Source organism: Alosa alosa, chromosome 7 (genome assembly GCF_017589495.1).
Source record: "Alosa alosa isolate M-15738 ecotype Scorff River chromosome 7, AALO_Geno_1.1, whole genome shotgun sequence".
Classification (NCBI taxonomy): domain Eukaryota; kingdom Metazoa; phylum Chordata; class Actinopteri; order Clupeiformes; family Clupeidae; genus Alosa; species Alosa alosa.
In genome coordinates this window covers 22,889,009-22,902,013 of record NC_063195.1, presented here as the reverse complement: position 1 = coordinate 22,902,013, position 13,005 = coordinate 22,889,009, and positions in this window count along the sequence as shown.

The window sequence follows — 13,005 nt, the reverse complement described above, 5'->3', positions numbered from 1 at the left end:
CTGATGCATCCAATGAAGGTTTGGGGGCTGTGCTATACCAGGAACAGAACAGCAAACTCCGGGTTATTGCTTATGGGTCCAGGTCGCTCACGCCTGCTGAAAAGAATTACCATCTCCATTCCAGTAAGCTTGAGTTTCTCGCCCTGAAGTGGGCCATATGCGATAAGTTCCGTGATTATCTGTATTATGCAACAACGTTCACTGTGTATACAGACAACAATCCCCTCACCTACGTCCTGAGCACGGCCAAGCTAAATGCTGTTGGACATCGCTGGGTTGGTGAATTAGCCGACTTCCACTTCAACATCAAGGCAAGGTGAATGTTGACGCGGATACCCTGTCCAGGTTTCCAGTGAAACTCCAAGACCACCTGAAGGAGTAATCTGAGACAATGCCACCCGAGGTTGTATCCGCCATCTGGCAGGGGAATAAAGCTCAGAGGGATGAGGATGTGTCCTGGGCTGCCGCCCTTCAGATCTCCACCTGTGATGACGACCCTCCTCTGGTGAGTACGCCCATGTTCACCCTAGAAGACATCAGAGCTGCCCAGACAGGAGATGAGTCCATTTCTGAGGTGATACAGTTGAAAGGGAGCGGATGGAATCCGCGAGACAAAGACCGGAGTCCAATGCAACCAAGAACACGACGGCTTATGCATGAGTGGAACAGGCTGAAACTGGATAATGGTATTCTGTACAGGCATGCAGGACAAAATCAACAACTGGTCCTTCCCAAAGCACTTAAGTCAACAGTGCTCAAACACCTGCACGATGACATGGGACACGTTGGCGCTGATAAAGTTATCCACCTTGCAAGGCAACGGTTCTACTGGCCTTTTATGCAGCGCGACATCGAGGACTATGTCATCCGCCGGTGCCCATGCATCAAGCAAAAGCGACCTGCTGTGCATGAGAAAGCACCAATGGGCTCAATCACAACTAGTGCACCGTTTGAGCTGCTCTCTGTTGATTACCTTCACCTTGATCCCAGTAAAGGAGGTTACGAGTATGTCCTTGTGGTAGTAGATCACTTCACCCGTTTTGCTCAGGCCTACCCAACTCGAAACAAGTCTGGCAAAACAGCGGCTGAAAAGATCTTCTATGACTTCATTCCACGCTTCGGGTACCCTCAAAAGCTCCACCATGACCAGGGCAGAGAATTCGAGAACACCCTGTTCCAGAGACTTCAGCAGCTGGCGGGAATTTCTCAATCCCGAACTACTCCTTACCATCCGCAGGGGAACCCTGTTGAACGCCTGAACAGAACACTTCTCCAGATGCTCAGGACGCTCCATGAGGAAAAGAAGGCAGAGTGGAAAGACCATCTCCCCAGCATAGTCCATGCCTACAACTGCACGAAGCATGACTCTACAGGCTACTCACCATTCTTCCTCCTCTTTGGAAGACATCCACAGCTGCCCATTGACCTTATATTCAACCTCGACCCAGATCGGCTGGCACAGACACGGCAAGAGTATGCACAGACCTGGGCTTCCCGGATGCAGGATGCATACCGGATTGCCTCTGAGAACAGCAAGAAGTCGTCTGAAAAAGGGAAAAGGCACTACGACCAAGGTGCCAGAGGAGCCTTGCTGCAACCCGGTGATCGTGTGCTTGTCAAGAACCTGTCTGAGAGAGGTGGTCCAGGCAAACTTCGATCTTACTGGGAACAAAAGATCCACCGTGTCATCGAGAGGCTGGGAGATGGACCGGTATATCGAATTCAAGCTGAAACAGGTGACCAGACCCTCCGGGTGCTCCACCGCAACCTCCTCTTGCCCGTCAGTGACTTGCCAGTCGGCCCTGAGGTACGTGACATTGGTGTGGAGCAGAAGCCCCAAAGACGGAGACGTCATATGCCACCCAGGGAAGCAGCCAAGTCTGATTTCGGCACCTCAGATGATGAGGGAGAGTGCTCCTACAACCTCAGACCCTTGCCTGTGTATGAGAGGAAGGCTGTTAGACACCACCCACCCCAACCCGAGCGACGCAGTGAGCTGAGGGCTGTGGCTCCAGAATATCAACCAGTGAGCCGAGCACCTGAGTCTGAGGATGTATGGTGGCCAGGACCATCTGACCCTTTGGTGACAGCAGAGCCAATGCCTGTACCAAGAAGGGTAGATCTGTCCCCAGCTGTAGAAGGACCGGAACAACACAGTGATGATGCTGTGGAGAGTGGAAGTCCTCAGGATCCTGAGATAAATGTTGTGCCTGTTCCTCAGCCAGTAAGAGAGGTAAATCAGCAACTGAGGAGGTCCACCCGCCCAGTTAAACCCAGAAGCATCTTCATGTATGACCAGTCAGGAGAACCCTCCTACCAGCCTTGTAGAATGGGAACAAATGCCATGTACTGTACCCCTTTGCCCATGCTGGCCTACCCAGTGTTCCATGAGATGTGCTACTATCCTCCCCCAGCTGTATGGATGTATAGTAGAACTGACATTGACCAGGACATGAAAGACACTGACATTGACATAGAACCTTACCTCCATACTACTTACCTGTGACTGACATACTGGCTTACTTCCTGTTCAGACTGATGACTCCTGAAGACCGTACTTACTTGACGTCCTGACCGATAGTCTGTGAGTACCACTGTAGCCAGTAGTCCAGTTTAGTTCTGGATGTCAGGAGACATCTTTTAAAGTAGGGGAGAGTGTAAATGGGTAGAGAAAATGGCCTCTTATATTAGTTTAATTAAACAGTTACCCCCTCCTATTTTTTTTGTTTTATTACATTTAAGATAACATTCCCATGTATTTTACTTCATGCCAGTAGATGGCGATGTTACACTGCTTTACCGTAGTGGGTTGCCGTGGAGACGGTAGCTCGAGCACTCAGAAATAAACGTCCAGTGCTTGAGAAAGACATAATTTCTGTATCTCCACTTCTTTTCAACCCACAGGTATATTTTTAAACCTTTCCAATTTCTGTTAATATGTATCAAAATAGTATTTCACCAGTACGTTTGTCTGTGTAGTGTAAAAAGTCATGTCATGTGTAGAAATGTGATTTAGATAGTTTAGAAGTATTTTCTTTATACTGTAGCTAGCGAGCTAGCAGAAGCTAGATTAAGTTAGCAAGCTACCGTCAGTTCAGCTTCCGTTCTCTCGTCTTTCTGTATGAACTATAAAACAGGTATAGCGTCGAGTGAACGTCAGTATTTTAATGTTTAAGTGTATGTAACATGTATGTTAAGTTTCTCAGTACTTTGTACTTTTGTTTGGTTTAGTTGTGCTCCATTCTAATTTGCTAGTATATCTTGTTAGCCAGAGCCTGTCAGGTTCTCAATGTACGTTGCCGCCAGTGTTGTCAGTTGGTGTGCGCGTGCATGTAGACACACGCAAACGGCAGACCGATGCGTTGTGTTGGTGAATAGTTATGACAGTCACATGAACAGTTTCAATGGTAGTTTTTATATTATTATAGTATATTTTATAATTGTATATTTTGGAATATGTCCAGTGCCATAGTGTGTGCTAGGCCTATCTGTTATTGCTCTCTTGAATGATTTTTTACTCGGAAATAAACGTCCAGTGCTTGAGAAAGACATAATTTCTGTATCTCCACTTCTTTTCAACCCACAGTGCTATCCAGCCTGTGGTCTTGTACCTGCCCAGATTCCCCTAGGTCTGAGGCCGGTAACACACGCACTTAAAACAAAATAAACAGGCGTCTCAGACTCACGCATGTATAGGCAAAACTGTATCAGACCGGTGTAACGTTGGTAAATCTTCCATTGCACATAATGATTTTGTAGCACGTGCAATAAATGACAGTCGAAAGATACAAACAGTGCTGCTATCAAATTGCTTGGTATAACCGCATTTATAGTTTTCTACAAATGCAATCAATCAAATGCCTCCATCACTCAACTAACGCTAACGGTAACATTACCTAGGTCCTTATTGATATTACAAGATTAACGTACCTGCAGTAAAACCAAGCATGTCCGATAAACATCCTCAGATTTATTTCGCTTCAAGAAGAAATGGGAATTACACTTCATGTGAACATCGCCCTATCCTTATTAGATGTCCGCTCAAGTGTAAATTACAGTCCTTGTAGGAAGCGTCCATTGTTTTTTCCAACCCACTTTTAACTTCCAACAAAATTACGCCTCACTGCAACGATCGCCATCTAGTGGACAAACGACTACTTATCGCCAATACTGAAAATGCAGCCATGATGATGATGATGAATATTTATTTTGGCTTTCTTTAATCCTACTGAATTTGTAATTATGTATCGGCCGCTCTAATACCGACAGTATGTGGGTGCCTGTGTGTGTGCATGTGTATATGTGCACCGCCATTTACAGGCCAATGAGTGTACAGTCACTAAATGTACACATAACCTAACTTTTAGACCCCATGGATGAAATTCTACTGAGAAACTTGGCATACCCCCCAGAGAATGCCAGGTCAATCATACACATAAAATGGTGCAGTTCTGAACATCTTAACTGAAGATAGGGGCAATTAAAGCAGAATAATATTGCATTCTCATTTTTACCGGGTGGGGGTGCAAATCACAAATGAGTGATTATGAGCCAGGTTGATGTGGGCCCTTGAGACCAACATACCATAAAAGATTCTTCATCCTCAGTGCCACGGTTCAGGTAGTTATTTAGGAAAAACTGTTTGTTTTTTTTGGTTTCGGGGGCCCAGCCCAGGTGGGGTGGGGGGCTGGTGGTGGTCCCCGGGACGAAATGACATTTTCCGTAAAAGTCTAGTGGGGCTACATACCCACCAAATTTCATGTACCCCCGGTGGTTCGGTGTCCCGGTATCAATGACCAAAAATTCAGGGAGTAGATGACGGGGAAAAATTCTTGAATTATGTGCATGTGTGCGTGTACAAATTTATGTTTATGTGTGTGGGTGTGTGTGTGTATGGGTATGTGTGCTTGTGTGTTTGCCTCGCGTATGTGTGTTTGTGCATGTGTACATATGTCTACTGTGTGAGTATGTGTCATAATTATGATTACTGTAAATGTATGTGTGTGGTGTGTATCTGTTTATGCACATGTGTGCACATGGAATGGGCTAACATGACCCCTGAGGCAAACATAATGGAAAAATTGGTCATCCTAGGCCCCTACAGTTCTCAAGATATTCACAGAGAACTGTGTCTGCCCTACCCTCCTTTCGGGGGTCCAGTCCAGCTGGGGGCTACAGATCAAAACGAAGAATGACGGTTCCATGCTATCCATGTGGGGTACATGCCCACCAAGTTTTGTGTACCCGGTCTTTCAGTGTCCCGGAATCCTTGTTGGTGTACGTCACTAAATGTACACATAAATTATTTTATTGTAAGGCCCCCCATGAACGAAAGTACACAAAACTTGGCATGCATTCGAGGGGTGTCATAATGATCCTACACTTTTAATTTCGTGCAGTTTTGACCTTGTCAGCCAGAGATATTGTGATGAAAACACCTAATTTTTGCTTTTTAATTTTTAACTAGGTGGCGCTATACATGAAATAAGTGGTAATGGGATGGGTTGACATGCCCCCTTAAGACCAACATACATAAAAAAGGTGGACCTCCTAGGCCCTACGGTTATCGAGATATTCACAGAAAACTGTCTCCGCCACCTACAGGCCAGTTGGTGTATAGTAACATAAATTAATTTATTGTGTGGCCCCCCATGAACGGAATTCCACAAAACTTGGCGTGCATACAGAGGGTGTCATAATGATCCTACAATTCCAATTTCGTGCAGTTTTGACTATGTTAGGTCACAGATACCTTCAATTACAACACCTCATTTTTACTTTTTTGTGTTTAACTAGGTGGCGCTATACATGAAATGAGTGGTTATGGAATGGGTTGACATGGCCCCTTGAGATCAACATACAAAAAAAAAATGGTCCTCCTAAACCCTACGGTTTTCGAGATATTCACAGAAAACTGTGTCTGCCCTACCCTCCTTTCGGGGGGTCCAGTCCAGCAGGGGGGCTACTGATCAAAACGAAAAACGATGGTTCCATGCTATCCATGTGGGGTTACATGCCCACCAAGTTTCGTGTACCCCGGTCTTTCAGTGTCCCGGGAATCATTGACGGAAATTTGGGCATGCGAAAAAAAAAATAAAAAAATCTGACTAAACCTAAGCGGCGGTCATAATAAATGTTTAACTTTGATGAGTTTGAAGGCAAAGGGAGTGGGAGAAGAATTTCTGTGTAGCCTATCTATCATATGAGTTACAAGATTCAGTTCAATGGCCCCCGGGGACCAAACGATTTTTTTCCGTAAAAGTCTAGGGGGGCTACATACCCACCAAATTTCATGTGCCCTGGTGTTTCGGTGTCCCGGGTATCGTTGACCAAAAATTCAAGAAGTAGATGACGGGGGAAAAAAAAAATTGACAATCCCTATATGACCGCTTCGCCAGCGGCGGTCATAATAATTGAACAGCAACAACAAATTCTAAATTTAACCAAACAAAACATGCCACCTGTAAATGACACAGACGACCTACTCGACCATCCCTGCGAGAAGTTTCTGGAAGACAGGGCAAAAAAACAAAGAATGGTGACCAATTCCATTTCACACACACACACAGGGTTATAGGGCTGGGAAATATAAAAGGTATATTTTAAGGTATACATTTCTCCAAAGGTATGCATTTTGATTATATACACATAGCACAATAAAGTCATCTTCATCATTGTGCCCACAACTGAGCTGATGATGACGTATAACAGGACAGTGGCAGCTAACAATGATCTCTCCGTGTCTTTCAGACTATGTACCTGCGCTCACTCAGCGGAGCAAACCTAAATGCTGCCGTTAGGCGAATGCTCCGCCGAGTGGGCAACAATGACATCTGGTCAACTTTTAGCTTCAAGGGAAGGCTGGGCAAGCGCCCTTTCAGTAAGCTAAGGCTATGTGAAGCAACGATTGGTAAGCTGTTGCTTATTGCAATAAAGACTTTATTCAGCTATTACAATTAGAGTTGGGTATAGTTTGGGTTTTCGGTGCCACACTCTATGTACAATGGTGTTGGATCTGTTTGACAACTCTAATCTTTATTATGTGTTTTAGGAGCATGCCAGAAATTATTGAAAGTGAAGGTGGACGAGGTAGAGGATAATGAAAGTGGTAAATGAGTCTTAATGATTTCACCATAACCGCTCTCTTAAAATTATTTCAGTCAAGCATTAATAACAATCTTGCCATTTGTTTTCTTTGTTTGAGATGGAAGAGGAAAGGAGGAATATACAGCAGTAGTCTAAAATAAAATCTGTTTTATGGATCTCATGTCATTTACTTGATATAGTGGATAAGGTGTATGATAATTAGTACAATTTCCAATGATATCTGTGTACAAATTCAATTGATGTCTGTGTTCTACTAATAGTAGTGGCCTAGTACTATATATACATATATAGAGCAATAACTGCAGATCAGTGGTAGATAGGTGGACAGGTGGTAAGGTGAATTGGAGAAAACAACTCTGCAAAGATGGATGAAGCTCCAAGGAAACGCTGATAAGTATTGACAACTCATGATGGGTCAAATTCATAGATATATATATATATCTGTACAGTATATATACTTAAATATATCTGATATTTCCTGTGTGGAAAATTAAAACGATCATTTATTTGTTTCGGTAATCAAGACCTTTTCATGGATCCCTGCGATGTGCACCTCCACCCTCAAATGTAAGTTATGTAAGCCCGATATCTGCTTTTAAACTAATCTTGCAAAGGAAAATTAATCAATATCAGTCTATTAAAATTGTGTCCTTTTTATCCAAATACAAAAACGTTTGTCTTTTCAGTGTGCACTTGTGACTCAATACTCACATTTGATTTCCGTTGTCCTCCTAAGGCCAAGGGTACTATTGGAAAGGACACGGAAATTAGCCCTTTGGTCAGCTGTCACCCATGGCCCATGTCTAGTCCCACTTCTGACCACACAACAGATGCCTGCTTTGGTAAAGAAAACGGTAGGACTATGTCTTGAGCATTATGCATTTAAAAGTAGGGCTGTCAAAATAACTGATTCATTTTGATTCATTAATTTGAGAAAAATTAACTGATTAAAAAAATTAGTGCAGATTAATCGATAATTCCGTATGACCTTTGACCCCGAGCCGTTCTAGTCAGTAAAAATTAGACTGTAAAATGAAGGAGAGAAGAAAATGTGCTGCCTGGATCATTGATTGGAACATTTACTTTTAAAAAACGGCCTGATGGTGTTGATAAAAAATAAAGTGTTGAAAATAGTCCTCTGCAATGTCTGCAGCAAGGAATTTGCATATCACCGGATTTCATCAACTCTATAGTTGCACATCAATGCAAAGAAATAAGTGTTGCCATTGAGGGGAGTGTTTTTTTAACCTGACCCTAGCCAGATGAATTTCGCTCCGCCTAGCTCCACTCATCCATCTGGAACCGATCCATTGAAGTGTTGCTTCAGAAGGCTGGGCCTAATAAAAAAATGCTTGCATATGATTGAATAAGCCACTTGTCTGTCATCTATTGACGTGCTACTACTTCAACCACTCACATCGAAGCCAACCCGTGAATGTGAAAAAAAAACTTCTTCCCGAAGCACTTTTGAATTTATTTCCTCAGCATATTAGGTCATATCATAGATTATTATGGCAATTATTTGAACAGTGAAAATAATAATAAAATAATCTTTAAACTTTAATGTCACTAATGCTGATTATTCAATGATTCATTTGAATTTACATATTTAAAATACTTTCACAGCAAAAATTATATATGCAATTAATTTAGATTAATTAATCACAGAGTATGTAATTAATTAGATTATTTTTTTAATCGATTGACAGCCCTATTTAAAAGCCATGCATGTAGTCAGTTTCAGATCATACAGTATGTTTCAGATCATGCAGGTTTTACAGGCTCAAAATATAGGCTATTGCCATTCGCTGTTAAATTACATTTTCTGAAAAAGGTACAGTTATACTATATACTGTGTTCTAGTTATTATCACAAATTATTATACAGCTCTTCACACACTCTAAAAAATGCTGGGTTATTTTTTCAACCCAAACGCTGGGTTGAGGTTGTTGGGTCATTTTGTTTGGTTGTTTTTACTCATATTGGGTAATTTCTGTAACCCAGCTTGCTGGGTTGATAGTTTATCACTGCTGGGTTGATAGTTTAGGGCTGTGCTCCCTCCTGTCCCCCACCTGACGTGGAGTACACTACCCAGCACCAGGGTGACTTCAACACAGCTGCATAGTTATTTGAAGGTTGAGAGAAAAAAAATCGTCAGGCAGGTAGGCAGGAAGGCATATTCTTTCAACCGTCAAGTCCAGCAGCTGTCAACATGCAATGGAAATCAGGTGATTTCGGAAGGTATGTATCTGCTTTTATTTATTTTTATTTTTTTTCCAGACGGATTTTAAAAGTCCACCCAGAGACATACCCTTCGTGATATCAAGGAATATTCTGCCTGCCATTTCGTTCAGCTTCAAGCAGGTTAGCAGGTGTCATTCCAGCTAATATTAGCTACTTTTAATGTTAAATCTACACAAATACAGACTCATAAAAACATAGTTCTGTATTCACTGGGTAGGAACTGCTGAACAGAAACAAAACAAACTTTTACAACGAACTACAATTAGCATACCAGCAGCTGGTAGGTAACGTTAGCAGACTTGGAAACTTTATGCTAATTAAATATGCTTCGTGGCTAACGTTTGTCAACTAGCTAACACAGTCGAAGTAGTCTCTTCACAACACGTAACTTACGATAATAATCATGCCAAACAACATCTTATTAAATCATTCAGGGTAGCCTCATATTATAGCCATGTAACTTACTGGGTGGTTCTTGGTGGTAACATTAACTTGGATTCACTAACTGAATAATGTGTTAACATTAGCTAGCTAACGTTAGCACTGCTTAACTTATGTTTGTCAGCCTAATGTTAGGCTAATGGTAATGTTAGCGTTCTGCTAGCGTTATGTCTCATCTGACATAAACGCACGTTTTGTAGGCTATTATCGGTATTATGTTTAAAACAACTCCATAATATTTGGTGGTCATGGTTTCCGAGTGTGTTGCACTAATAATTTGTCTCCTGGTGGATTTTTATGTCTGTCAATATCATTCACTGGTAATGGTTCATGCAAGTCTTGATATAAAGTTCTGTAGGCTAACAGTGATTAAAATGCACTCTTTGTTTCTTTGATTGACAGGGCTGACCCTCAAAACGGACTTTGTAATCGGCCTGCCTTCATGGAAGTATCACATGCATTTTATACTAGGCTATCTATTCAAAAATAAAGAAAACTATCAAATAAATAATATAAACTATAAAATAAATAATTGTGTCGAACTGTTTTATTTCATTGCATGGCTTTTGATGGCCATTTAATATAGACTGTTTATATCAGGCCTAAAGCTGTTAACAGAAGGTGTGACTTTAAAGTAAGTAAATACAAACTTTGAGTTATTAAAAGTTTGTACAAACAGAGTATTTTAAAAATCAACCAGTAGTTTTTGGGGATTTGTTTACATAACCCAAACATTATGTAACTTTAACTAAACAGTTGTGTCAACATAACCCAACATATTGGTTAAATTTCAACCCAGTTGTTGGGTTAAATTTAGTAACTCAATTTGCTTGGTTAAGATAACCCAATGCTGTGTTGGACCCCATTTTACTCAGCGGCTGGGTTGAAAACAACCCAGTTTGGGTTGTTTTCAACCCAGCATTTTTTAGAGTGCAATGCAAGTAGAATGCTCCATTGACTTGAATGGGATTTCCGAAAGTTCTAGCGGTCATTATTTCTTGGGAAAGGACCTCTGAAAACAAGAATGACCGCTGTCAATGGCAACGGAGTTTGGCGCTTTGGAATTTCATTCAAAAGTGAAAGCAGACGGTTGATCAGCTGTGTTCTAAAGAATGTTTGATTCAAGTTCAGCGTGTGTTGCGAACTATTTGTTTCTCAGCAAAAGCCAATGCGGCGAAAACGGTAACAAATAAGTGTAAAGAGACATATCATGGAGTTTATTTTTCCGTTTTGGCAAGTAGCCGTATAATAAGCGGGATAATGTACAGAACGCCGGTCATTATGGGAAAATAAGTCCCTTCAGGGCGAAACAAGACCCCTCCGCTGGCGCTGTCGGGACTTATTTTCCCCATAATGACCGGCGTTCTATACATTATCCCTTACTTGTTGGGAGATCAGTCATGATCAAAGATTCTAGCGCGCGCATAATTTTGCCACTTCGAACGTTAGAAGCTGGCACAATTTAACTGCGATAATTCACTATGGCAGGTTTTCTGACAACCCATATTCAAATGACTGCATTTAGACAGATAATACAGATATCGTTAGACAAGTGGAAACCTTCGTCTTTACATAACTCCAGAAAATGACATGTTTAACAATTCAATTGGGCAAATAAATTGACACTGCCTGAAATTATCGTTCCCTGGCTGCTTTATTCATTCACTCGTTATGGTAGCAGCTATGGATATGGCAGCAACGAGATAACAGGTAGGCTAACTTACCTTCAAACATTAAACAGGTTAATATAGTATCAATACTATTACAATAAAGTGACTACGTGAGTAGCGTAGCGTTACGTTTCTGAATTTTGTCATTATTAATTTGCCTGCAATTTACAACGAAACCATGGTTAACTGACGTGAAATTAGCCTTGACACACTAGTCACTGCTAGCCAACTCCAAACTTGTTCTCAAGCCTAATACTGTCTTAACAAAAAAAAAAAAACGTGCACTTTTACACGTACAAGGCTATCCCCATATATCGAGAAGGCGCAGCGAACCCCACAGGGTCTGTTTTACGATAATTTCCACTCAGAGACACCTGTTCCTCCATTGATTTATCGCTCGATTGTTGCCATTAGCAAAGCAATATGGCGGCGCCGTTTACATGCGTTTTGGAGTTCAATGCGGCATCTACGGATGAAGACTACATAAGGTTGCATTTACTGATGTTTATTGGTTAGTTTATGTCTTGTAATTATAGACAAAGGCAGTTTGTGACCTCTAGGCTTATGGAACTCGTTTACTGAACCTTCAAGAATGGTCTGTTGAAGACACAGACGTCCCAGAACTCCAAAATGCGTCATAATGGTGAGTTCACAATAGCGTAGCTGTCATCCACCGCCAAAATACTACTTTGCTTCACCTGTAGAAACTTCTCAGTCAGATATACACGCTTGTTTTTCCGTTTCGATTATATTCTAATATATGTCTTTTAAATCGTAATTTACCTAATTTGATACCATATTATTTTAAGTTCAGGACATTTAACTTCAGCCCATTATCATCACCATTTTGAAATGTAGCTCCAGTCAGTGAATTGGACATTTTCAGTTCAATGGATTCCCAAAGCCTTGAAGAGGAGTTGGATAGACTCCATGCCCAAAACCAGGAGATGAAACACATAATGCAGCAACTCCTGAGGGAAAACTTGGAGCGGATGCAGTACACCGGCTCCAGGACCTGCTTCCCAGCATGTGTGAGTTCCCTATAAAATCTAGTAGTAGTACAATATAGCCTAAGATACTACCGGTATGTAAATTTAATAGCCCATATTCCCTGGGGCCAATACGAAAACGGCTTTGGCTCAATCTAGCTGTTAATCAATTATAGAAATCATACCATGGGCTACTTATAGTAACTTTCGTGTTAGGTTCATATACTGAACTGTGTGTGTGTATTTGTGGGAATTTGTGGTGATGGGTGCAGGTGGTGGCCATGTTTGACATGTTTCCTCCTCCCTGTTTACAGTGTCATCATCAGCTGCTTCACCCACATCTCCATCCTCATCTTGTGCCTGTGACACTGCCAGACCACAATCCCACAATGCTCTGCGGCTCTCTGCAGCCGCACAGAGCCGGAGTAGCGTCTGATCAGCATGAGCTGTTGCCCCCTATCACCCCTGCACACGCCCAGCAGCAGCAGTCTTCTGGCTCATTCCCCTCCTTGCCTGCGCTTGCCCAGGGCCAGGCCCCGGTCCAGCTGTTGCTA